This window comes from Rattus norvegicus, chromosome X (assembly GCF_036323735.1).
Source record: "Rattus norvegicus strain BN/NHsdMcwi chromosome X, GRCr8, whole genome shotgun sequence".
Taxonomy (NCBI): domain Eukaryota; kingdom Metazoa; phylum Chordata; class Mammalia; order Rodentia; family Muridae; genus Rattus; species Rattus norvegicus.
The window spans coordinates 102,732,645-102,743,802 of NC_086039.1; positions in this window are offsets into that span (position 1 = coordinate 102,732,645).

Genomic DNA, 11,158 nt, shown 5'->3' on the forward strand with positions numbered 1-11,158 from the left:
TCCCTTTCCCGGTATCCGGGCAAACATTCCCCTCCCCCCTCCCCTTCCTTATGGGTGTTCCCCTCCCAACCCTCCCCCCATTGCCGCCCTCCCCCCACCAGTCTAGTTCACTGGGGGTTCAGTCTTAGCAGGACCCAGGGCTTCCCCTTCCACTGGTGCTCTTACTAGGATATGCATTGCTACCTATGAAGTCAGAGTCCAGGGTCAGTCCATGTATAGTCTTTGGGTAGGGGCTTAGTCCCTGGAAGCTCTGGTTGCTTGACATTGTTGTACATATGGAGTCTCGAGCCCCTTCAAGCTCTTCCAGTTCTTTCTCTGATTCCTTCAACGGGGGTCCTATTCTCAGTTCAGTGGTTTGCTGCTGGCATTCGCCTCTGTATTTGCTGTATTCTGGCTGTGTCTCTTAGGAGCGATCTACATCCGGCTCCTGTCGGTCTGCACTTCTTTGCTTCATCCATCTTGTCTAATTGGGTGGCTATATATGTATGGGCCACATGTGGGGCAGACTCTGAATGGGTGTTCCTTCAGTCTCTGTTTTAATCTTTGCCTCTCTCTTCCCTGCCAAGGGTATTCTTGTTCCCCTTTTAAAAAAGGAGTGAAGCATTCACATTTTGATCATCTGTCTTGAGTTTCATTTGCTCTAGGCATCTAGGGTAATTCAAGCATTTGGGCTAATAGCCACTTATCAATGAGTGCATACCATGTATGTCTTCCTGTGATTGGGTTAGCTCACTCAGGATGATGTTTTCCAGTTCCAACCATTTGCCTACGAATTTCATAAACTCGTTGTTTTTGATAGCTGAGTAATATTCCATTGTGTAGATGTACCACATTTTCTGTATCCATTCCTCTGTTGAAGGGCATCTGGGTTCTTTCCGGCTTCTGGCTATTATAAATAAGGCTGCAATGAACATAGTGGAGCACGTGTCTTTTTTATATGTTGGGGCATCTTTTGGGTATATGCCCAAGAGAGGTATAGCTGGATCCTCAGGCAGTTCAATGTCCAATTCTCTGAGGATTCCCCAGACTGATTTCCAGAATGGTTGTACCAGTTTGCAATCCCACCAACAATGGAGTAGTGTTCCTCTTCCTCCACATCCTCGCCAGCATCTGTTGTCCCCTGAGTTTTTAACAAACATCTTTTTTTTTTTTTAACAAACATCTTTTTTTTTTTTTGGTTCTTTTTTTTTTTCGGAGCTAGGGACCGAACCCAGGGCCTTGCGCTTCCTAGGTAAGCGCTCTACCACTGAGCTAAATCCCCAGCCCCTCCTAGGTAAGCTCTCTACCACTGAGCTAAATCCCCAGCCCCCTGAGTTTTTGATCTTAGCCATTCTCACTGGTGTGAGGTGAAATCTCAGGGTTGTTTTGATTTGCATTTCCCTTATGACTAAAGATGTTGAACATTTCTTTAGGTGTTTCTCAGCCATTCGGCATTCCTCAGCTGTGAATTCTTTGTTTAGCTCTGAACCCCATTTTTTAATAGGGTCATTTGTTTCCCTGCGGTCTATCTTCTTGAGTTCTTTGTATATTTTGGATATAAGGCCTCTATCTGTTGTAGGATTGGTAAAGATCTTTTCCCAATCTGTTGGTTGCCGTTTTGTCCTAACCACCGTGTCCTTTGCCTTACAGAAGCTTTGTAGTTTTATGAGATCCCATTTGTCGATTCTTGATCTTAGAGCGTAAGCCATTGGTGTTTTGTTTAGGAAATTTTTTCCAGTGCCCATGTGTTCCAGATGCTTCCCTAGTTTTTCTTCTATTAGTGTGAGTGTGTCTGGTTTGATGTGGAGGTCCTTGATCCACTTAGACTTAAGCTTTGTACAGGGTGATAAGCATGGATCGATCTGCATTCTTCTACATGTTGCCCTCCAGTTGAACCAGCACCATTTGCTGAAAATGCTATCTTTTTTCCATTGGATGGTTTTGGCTCCTTTGTCAAAAATCAAGTGACCATAGGTGTGTGGGTTCATTTCTGGGTCTTCAATTCTATTCCATTGGTCTATCTGTCTGTCTCTGTACCAATACCATGCAGTTTTTATTACTATTGCTCTGTAATACTGCTTGAGATCAGGGATAGTGATTCCCCCTGAAGTCCTTTTATTGTTGAGGATAGCTTTAGTTATCCTGGGTTTTTTTGTTATTCCAGATGAATTTGCAAATTGTTCTGTCTAACTCTTTGAAGAATTGGATTGGTATTTTGATGGGGATTGCATTGAATCTGTAGATCGCTTTTGGTAAAATGGCCATTTTTACTATATTAATCCTGCCAATCCATGAGCATGGGAGATCTTTCCATCTTCTGAGGTCTTCTTCAATTTCCTTCTTCAGTGTCTTGTAGTTCTTATTGTACAGATCTTTTACTTGCTTGGTTAAAGTCACACCGAGGTACTTTATATTATTTGGGTCTATTATGAAGGGTGTCGTTTCCCTAATTTCTTTCTCGGCTTGTTTCTCTTTTGTGTAGAGGAAGGCTACTGATTTATTTGAGTTAATTTTATACCCAGCCACTTTGCTGAAGTTGTTTATCAGCTTTAGTAGTTCTCTGGTGGAACTTTTGGGATCACTTAAATACACTATCATATCATCTGCAAACAGTTATATTTTGACTTCTTCTTTTCCGATCTGTATCCCCTTGACCTCCTTTGTTGTCTGATTGCTCTGGCTAGAACTTCAAGAACTATATTGAATAAGTAGGGAGAGAGTGGGCAGCCTTGTCTAGTCCCTGATTTTAGTGGGATTGCTTCGAGTTTCTCTCCATTTAGTTTAATGTTAGCAACTGGTTTGCTGTATATGGCTTTTACTATGTTCAGGTATGGGCCTTGAATTCCTATTCTCTCCAGGACTTTTATCATGAAGGGGTGTTGAATTTTGTCAAATGCTTTCTCAGCGTCTAATGAAATGATCATGTGGTTTTGTTCTTTCAGTTTGTTTATATAATGGATCACGTTGATGGTTTTCCGTATATTAAACCATCCCTGCATGCCTGGGATGAAGCCTACTTGGTCATGGTGTATGATTGTTTTGATGTGCTCTTGGATTCGGTTTGCCAGAATTTTGTTGAGTATTTTTGCATCAATATTCATAAGGGAAATTGGTCTGAAGTTCTCTTTCTTTGTTGTCTCTTTGTGTGGTTTAGGTATAAGTGTAATCGTGGCTTCGTAGAAGGTATTCGGTAGTGATCCATCTGTTTCAATTTTGTGGAATAGTTTGGATAATATTGGTATGAGGTCTTCTATGAAGGTTTGGTAGAATTCTGCACTAAACCCGTCTGGACCTGGGCTCTTTTTGGTTGGGAGACCTTTAATGACTGCTTCTATTTCCTTAGGCGTTATGGGGTTGTTTAACTGGTTTATCTGTTCCTGATTTAACTTCGGTACCTGGTATCTGTCTAGGAAATTATCCATTTCCGGAAGATTTTCAAGTTTTGTTGAATATAGGTTTTTATAGTAAGATCTGATGATTTTTTTGAATTTCCTCTGAATCTGTTGTTATGTCTCCCTTTTCATTTCTGATTTTGTTAATTTGGACGCACTCTCTGTGTCCTCTCGTTAGTCTGGCTAAGGGTTTATCTATCTTTTTGATTTTCTCAAAGAACCAACTTTTGGTTCTGTTGATTCTTTCTATGGTCCTTTTTGTTTCTACTTGGTTGATTTCCGCTCTGAGTTTGATTATTTCCTGCCTTCTACTCCTCCTGGGTGTATGTGTTTCTTTTTGTTCTAGAGCTTTTAGGTGTGCTGTCAAGCTGCTGACATATGCTCTTTCCTGTTTCTTTCTGCAGGCACTCAGCGCTATGAGTTTTCCTCATAGCACAGCTTTCATTGTGTCCCATAAGTTTGGGTATGTTGTACCTTCATTTTCATTAAATTCTAAAAAGTTTTTAATTTCTTTCTTTATTTCTTCCTTGACCAGGTTATCATTGAGTAGAGCATTGTTCAATTTCCAAGTATATGTGGGCATTCTTCCTTGATTGTTATTGAAGACCAGTTTTAGGCCGTGGTGGTCCGATAGCACACATGGGATTATTTCTATCTTTCTGTACCTGTTGAGGCCCGTTTTTTGACCAATTATATGGTCAATTTTGGAGAAAGTACCATAAGGTGCTGAGAAGAAGGTATATCCTTTTGCTTTAGGATAGAATGTTCTATAAATATCCGTTAAGTCCATTTGGCTCATGACTTCTCTTAGTCTGTCTACATCTCTGTTCAATTTCTGTTTCCATGATCTGTCCATTGATGAGAGTGGGGTGTTGAAATCTCCCACTATTATTGTGTGAGGTGCAATGTGTGTTTTGAGCTTTAGTAAGGTTTCTTTTACGTATGTAGGTGCCCTTGTATTTGGGGCATAGATATTTAGGATTGAGAGTTCATCTTGGTGGATTTTTCCTTTCATGAATATGAAGTGTCCTTCCTTATCTTTTTTGATGACTTTTAGTTGAAAATTGATTTTATTTGATATTAGAAATGCTACTCCAGCTTGCTTCTTCTGACCATTTGCTTGGAAAGTTGTTTTCCAGCCTTTCACTCTGCGGTAGTGTCTGTCTTTGTCTCTGAGGTGTGTTTCCTGTAGGCAGCAGAATGCAGGGTCCTCGTTGCATATCCAGTTTGTTAATCTATGTCTTTTTATTGGCGAGTTGAGGCCAGTGATGTTGAGAGATATTAAGGAATAGTGATTATTGCTTCCTGTTATATTCATATTTGGATGTGAGGTTATGTTTGTGTGCTTTTCTTCTCTTTGTTTTGTTGCCAAGACGATTAGTTTCTTGCTTCTACTAGGGTAGCTTGCCTCCTTATGTTGGGCTTTACCATTTATTATCCTTTGTAGTGCTGGATTTGTAGAAAGATATTGTTTAAATTTGGTTTTGTCATGGAATATCTTGGTTTCTCCATCTATGTTAATTGAGAGTTTTGCAGGATACAGTAACCTGGGCTGGCATTTGTGTTCTCTTAGGGTCTGTATGACATCAGTCCAGGATCTTCTGGCCTTCATAGTTTCTGGCGAGAAGTCTGGTGTGATTCTGATAGGTCTGCCTTTATATGTTACTTGACCTTTTTCCCTTACTGCTTTTAATATTCTTTCTTTATTTTGTGCGTTTGGTGTTTTGACTATTATGTGACAGGAGGTGTTTCTTTTCTGGTCCAATCTATTTGGAGTTCTGTAGGCTTCTTGTATGCCTATGGGTATCTCTTTTTTTAGATTAGGGAAGTTTTCTTCTATGATTTTGTTGAAGATATTTACTGGTCCTTTGAGCTGGGAGTCTTCACTCTCTTCTATACCTATTATCCTTAGGTTTGATCTTCTCATTGAGTCCTGGATTTCCTGTATGTTTTGGACCAGTAGCTTTTTCTGCTTTACATTATCTTTGACAGTTGAGTCAATGATTTCTATGGAATCTTCTGCTCCTGATATTCTCTCTTCCATCTCTTGTATTCTGTTGGTGAAGCTTGTATCTACAGCTCCTTGTCTCTTCTTTTGGTTTTCTATATCCAGGGTTGTTTCCATGTGTTCTTTCTTGATTGCTTCTATTTCCATTTTTAATTCCTTCATCTGTTTGATTGTGTTTTCCTGGAATTCTTTCAGGGATTTTTGCGATTCCTCTCTGTAGGCTTCTACTTGTTTATTAATGTTTTCCTGTGTTTCCCTAAGGGAGTTCTTCACATCTTTCTTGAAGTCCTCCAGCATCATGATCAAATATGATTTTGAAACTAGATCTTGCTTTTCTGGTGTGTTTGGATATTCCATGTTTGTTTTGGTGGGAGAATTGGGCTCCGATGATGGCATGTAGTCTTGGTTTCTGTTGCTTGGGTTCCTGCGCTTGCCTCTCGCCATCAGATTATCTCTAGTGTTACTTTGTTCTGCTATTTCTGACAGTGGCTAGACTGTCCTATAAGCCTGTGTGTCAGGAGTGCTGTAGACCTGTTTTCCTGTTTTCTTTCAGCCAGTTATGGGAACAGAGTGTTCTGCTTTCGGGCGTGTAGTTTTTCCTCTCTACAGGTCTTCAGCTGTTCCTGTGGGCCTGTGTCTTGAGTTCACCAGGCAGCTTTCTTGCAGCAGAAAAGTTGGTCTTACCTGTGGTCCCAAGGCTCAAGTTCGCTCGTGGGGTGCTGCTCACGGGCTCTCTGCGGCGGCAGCAACCAGGAATACCTGTGCCGCCTCTTCCGGGAGCTTCAGTGCATCAGGGTTCCAGATGGCCTTTGGTGTTTTCCTCTGGCGTCCGAGATGTATGTACAGAGATCAGTCTCTTCTGGTTTCCCAGGCTTGTCTGCCTCTCTGAAGGTTTAGCTCTCCCTCCCACGGGATTTGGGTGCAGAGAACTGTTTATCCGGTCTGTTTCCTTCAGGGTCCGGCGGTGTCTCTGGCAGGGGTCCTGCCGCTCCTGGGCCCTCCCCCACGGGAGCCCAGAGGCCTTGTACAGTTTCCTCTTGGGCCAGGGATGTGGGCATGGGTGAGCAGTGTTGGTGGTCTCTTCCGCTCTGCAGCCTCCGGAGTGCCCACCTGACCAGGCGGTTGGGTCTCTCTCTCACAGGGTCTGGGAGCAGAGAGCTGCTGCGGGCCGGGATCCGAGGGTGTGGGACTTCCGGTAAACACAGAACGTGCCCGGTCCTAGAGGAATTCTGCTTCCGTGTGTCCCAAGCTCACCAGGCAGCTTTCTTGCAGCAGAAAAGTTGGTCTTACCTGTGGTCCCGAGGCTCAAGTTCGCTCGTGGGGTGCTGCCCAGGGGCCCTCTGCAGCGGCAGCAACCAGGAAGACCTGTGCCGCCCCTTCCGGGAGCTTCAGTGCACCAGGGTTCCAGATGGTCTTTGGCTTTTTCCTCTGGCGTCCGAGATGTGTGTGCAGAGAGCAGTCTCTTCTGGTTTCCCAGGCTTGTCTGCCTCTCTGAAGGTTTAGCTCTCCCTCCCACGGGATTTGGGTGCAGAGAACTGTTTATCCGGTCTGTTTCCTTCAGGGTCCGGCGGTGTCTCTGGCAGGGGTCCTGCCGCTCCTGGGCCCTCCCCCACGGGAGCCCAGAGGCCTTATACAGTTTCCTCTTGGGCCAGGGATGTGGGCAGGGGTGAGCAGTGTTGGTGGTCTCTTCTGCTCTGCAGCCTCAGGAGTGCCCACCTGACCAGGCGGTTGGGTCTCTCTCTCACAGGGTCTGTTAACAGGTTTTATTACATGAGTTCAACCTCTGGATCTCTCATAATAGGACAGAAAAACTTCCGACAAGTCCTTTGACCTCCGCATATACAGAATGGCGCATATAAATAAATGATAAATAATTATGTTAACAACTAGTGCTGTTATACTTCCCTAACAAGAGAATCTCAAGGATAAGGAAGTTCTAGATTGAAGACTGGTGCCCACATTATTGTCATATAGAAAAACAAATTGCTCACTGTATCAAAGCAGCCAGGAGAAAAAAAACTATACACTCATAGTGTTTCTGAAATACATCAGAGAGCTGGAAGATTGACTCCCATTGAGGGCCCAGCTGGCCTTTCCAGGTGAAGCCTGGATATATAGTTCTGTGTATGACACAGAAAGATTGCATACTAGACAATTGGGTTGGGATAAAATCACTTAATACTTTAATATTTCTAAAGAAAATTATGGTCTACCATCACTATGTATGTATGTATGTATGTATGGATGGATGTGTATGCATATGTATATGATATATATATACATATATATATCATATCACACACACACACACACACACACACACACACACACACCAGAATGTCCAGAAACATAAGTGACCTTGTTTGTTTTCTGCATGTTTATCAATTGACCTCTACTAGATGCTCAAAACAGAAATGTGGAAGAAAGTGGAAGATCAGAGGGAGATTAGCTGATACAATTGCAAAAAAGTCAGTGAGTCCGCATCTCCTGTCCTTAATGTTTGCATTTAAAAATCAAATGTAGTCAGTGAACTTTATCACCTCAAAGCCACAAGTTTCTACTAATTAGGTGGAAAACTTAGTAAAACTATGAATGGAATACTATCAAAGAGCCATGACTACATATCCTTTAGCAGTACCATTATGTATTGCTTACCCTATTGAAGAGGAAAGCAATTGTCTCTCACACAATCATAAATTTATAGCAATATTTGGATATCTTGTGGACCTGAGACAAGATAAATGAGAACACTCACTCTCTGGAATCCCCTACAAACACACACACACACACACACACACACACACACACACACACACACACACACACACAGCACAGGTTACTTAAAATGAAACCTCATAGGAAATTAGGGGAAAATCCTGCCCAACATCATCAGACCAGTAGGCACCCAGTTAAAAAGAGTTTACAAATGGGAGAGGCATGAAGATGCAGTAACTGACCCTGTTTGTATGAAAGACACGAGCACATGACTAAAAGGAACATTTGACAGAGAAAACTTTTCGGGTGGATGTGGTTGGTGATACCTATCATCTTATTCTCTGTAGGCTGAGTTAAGAGCATCTGGAATTTGGAATCATTTCACCATCAACCTAAAATTACTGCACGTATCTTCCCACTAAATTATTTCCAAGATTTTTTTCTCAGTCAACAATCTCAGAAAAACCTGATAGTGCTTCCTGTATATTCTTTCAGAATCCACGATACCACAGCAGACGAACTTTAAAAGTAGAACAAAACCATGCACATGCTGTAGTTTCTGATGGGATTTGAAAGTGTATTTTGAGTTTTTTAAATTAAAACATAATTTTATTTTGTGTCTTGCCATCCCTTTCATGTACCCCCATTGTGTGCTCTCTCTCTCTCTCTCTCTCTCTCTCTCTCTCTCTCTCTCTCTCAAATTCTGCTCTCTATTTCTGTTCTGGATAGCTTTTATGTTGAAGATGAGATGTTGACCAGGACTGTGTTCTTAAACATGGTGACATGACACTATTAACAAAGGTTAGGAGATGTCTGGTGGCTCCCAAGGAATTCAGCAGTGAATGTTCTCACCCAAGTGGTAAGTGAAGGCTAATTAAGTGTCCTTGCTCTCTTATCTGTCCTTACAAACATAGAGCCTCAGTGATGGAGATGAGGGACACATGGTACAATGAATGCTTAATTATTTTCTGCTCACTCTCCTGCAAGAGTGAGGAAGAAGTAATGTTATGATAAAAGGAAACATTGATCCCTTAAAGCTCCATTCGAGAGTTAATATGACCATACCCTCTCAGTCTAGGTAGCCTCCAAGAGGAGGACAGAAGATCCTTGGCTGTATCCAGGAAAGGTCATGTGGTAGTGAACATGGGCTCCAACAGATGAGTTAAAATAAAAATGAATGCAAAGCTTTACGTGCCAATAGGGTGCGTCTCTCCTTTTTCCTTCCATCATTCTAGTTCCCTCCTCTTCCTCAAGTGGTATGACATTTCTTCATTGAAAATTTTGTACTGAGACCTGAGCGGGAGAGCACTATACAATTTTTAGCATGGTAAAGATATCATTATTTAAAATGGATGGCCTTGTTGGACATCAATGGGAGGAGAGGCCCTTGGTCCTGTGAAGGTTTGATGCCTCAGTGTAAGGGCAATGTCAGACATGGAGGTAAGAGTGGGTGGGTGGGAGAGTTCTATCATAGAAGCAGGGGAAGGGAGGATGGGATAGGGGACTTCCAAAGGGGAAACAGGGAAACATTTGAAATGTAAAGAAAAAATCCAATAAAAGAAAAAAATTAAAAAAGAAATCTGACAGGAAAATTATAACAAACCTTCATAATGAGAAAATGTATAGTGTAATCCATTTTTAATTTATAATTAATTCAAACATAGCTAAGAGAATTTATATTATTATGAAAAATCAGTAAAAATCAATATCCAGAATCTTTTTTTATTGTTTTAATTGATGCTTTGCCATTGACCGGTAATTTCACATTCCACTCTCTCCTAAAATTCTAGTGACTATGATTCCACTATATCAAATAATTTTTCTAGTTTAACTACATCCTGTGAATGACACAGTGCATTTGTACTTTTGTGTCATATTATGTCTCTAGCACGAAATGTCAAGGTTTTTTTTTTTGTTTTTTTTTTTTTGTTTTGTTTTGTTTTGTTTTTTTCCAGAGCTGAGGACCAACCCAGGGTCTTGCACTTGCTAGGCAAGTGCTCTACCACTGAGCTAAATCCCCAACCGTGAAATGTCAAGTTTTATTCATGTTGTATTTACTACACTGTCATTCCCTTTCAGGACAAACAGCATTCTGTTAATAGGACATGCTGTTGTTTGCTTATCTGCTCATTTATAGTGAAAATTGACTTAGTTCTATGCTCATAGTATCATAAATAATATTGATATGCCTATTGCCTTGCAAATACTTGTTCAAGTTTCTTCTTCCAATACCTTTGAGTATGTACCTACAGAATTACTAGACATAGACTAGTGCAAAATTTATTTATATCTTGTATTTGTGAGATTATAGTTACCTCATTTCCCCCTTTCCTTTCCTCCCTTCAAATTCTTCCATATGCCTCTTTTTGCTGTTTTCAAAATTGACTTTTTTCATTAAATTTTATTACACGAGTATATGGATCTTCCTAAATATATTTCTTTATTACATCACCCAAGATGGTCCACAGTGAATATGCATATTTAAAGTCTTACTCTTAGGAAAAAGTAATAGTTATCAATGAGTACAAAGCAGTAAGTCTTTGTCATTTGCATTTGCATTTTCCTGATCGTTATAAATGTTGAGCATCTGATATACCTTTTCATTGTCTTTGAAGAAATAATCTTTCAAATTTTTGGCCTATTTAAACTGATCATTGCCCCTTTATTGTTGTATGATATATTTATATATTTCCCATCAATAATGTCAAATATGTTCTCAAATGTACTTTATTGGATTTTGTTATTGACAGTGGTTTTGTTATTAATGGTGGTTTTATGTGAAAACTAGACAAACCTGACAATTCTTTGAAGATACAATCAAAGAATGGAAAAAATGGAACTTTTAGTAGCCTTAAAGCAATTAAAGATAATGAAAATAGTTGAAAAGCTGCTCAAAAGCAGCAATGATAATTTCTAGGCCCATGGTAAATAAACTTGTGAATTCCAAAAAAATTTAAAGGTGAAGTAATTTACTTTGCATAACATTTTCAAGGATATAAATATGATCCACTTCCTATTTTATTTTATGACACCAGATTCTCTGTGCCAACCCAACCAATGCTAT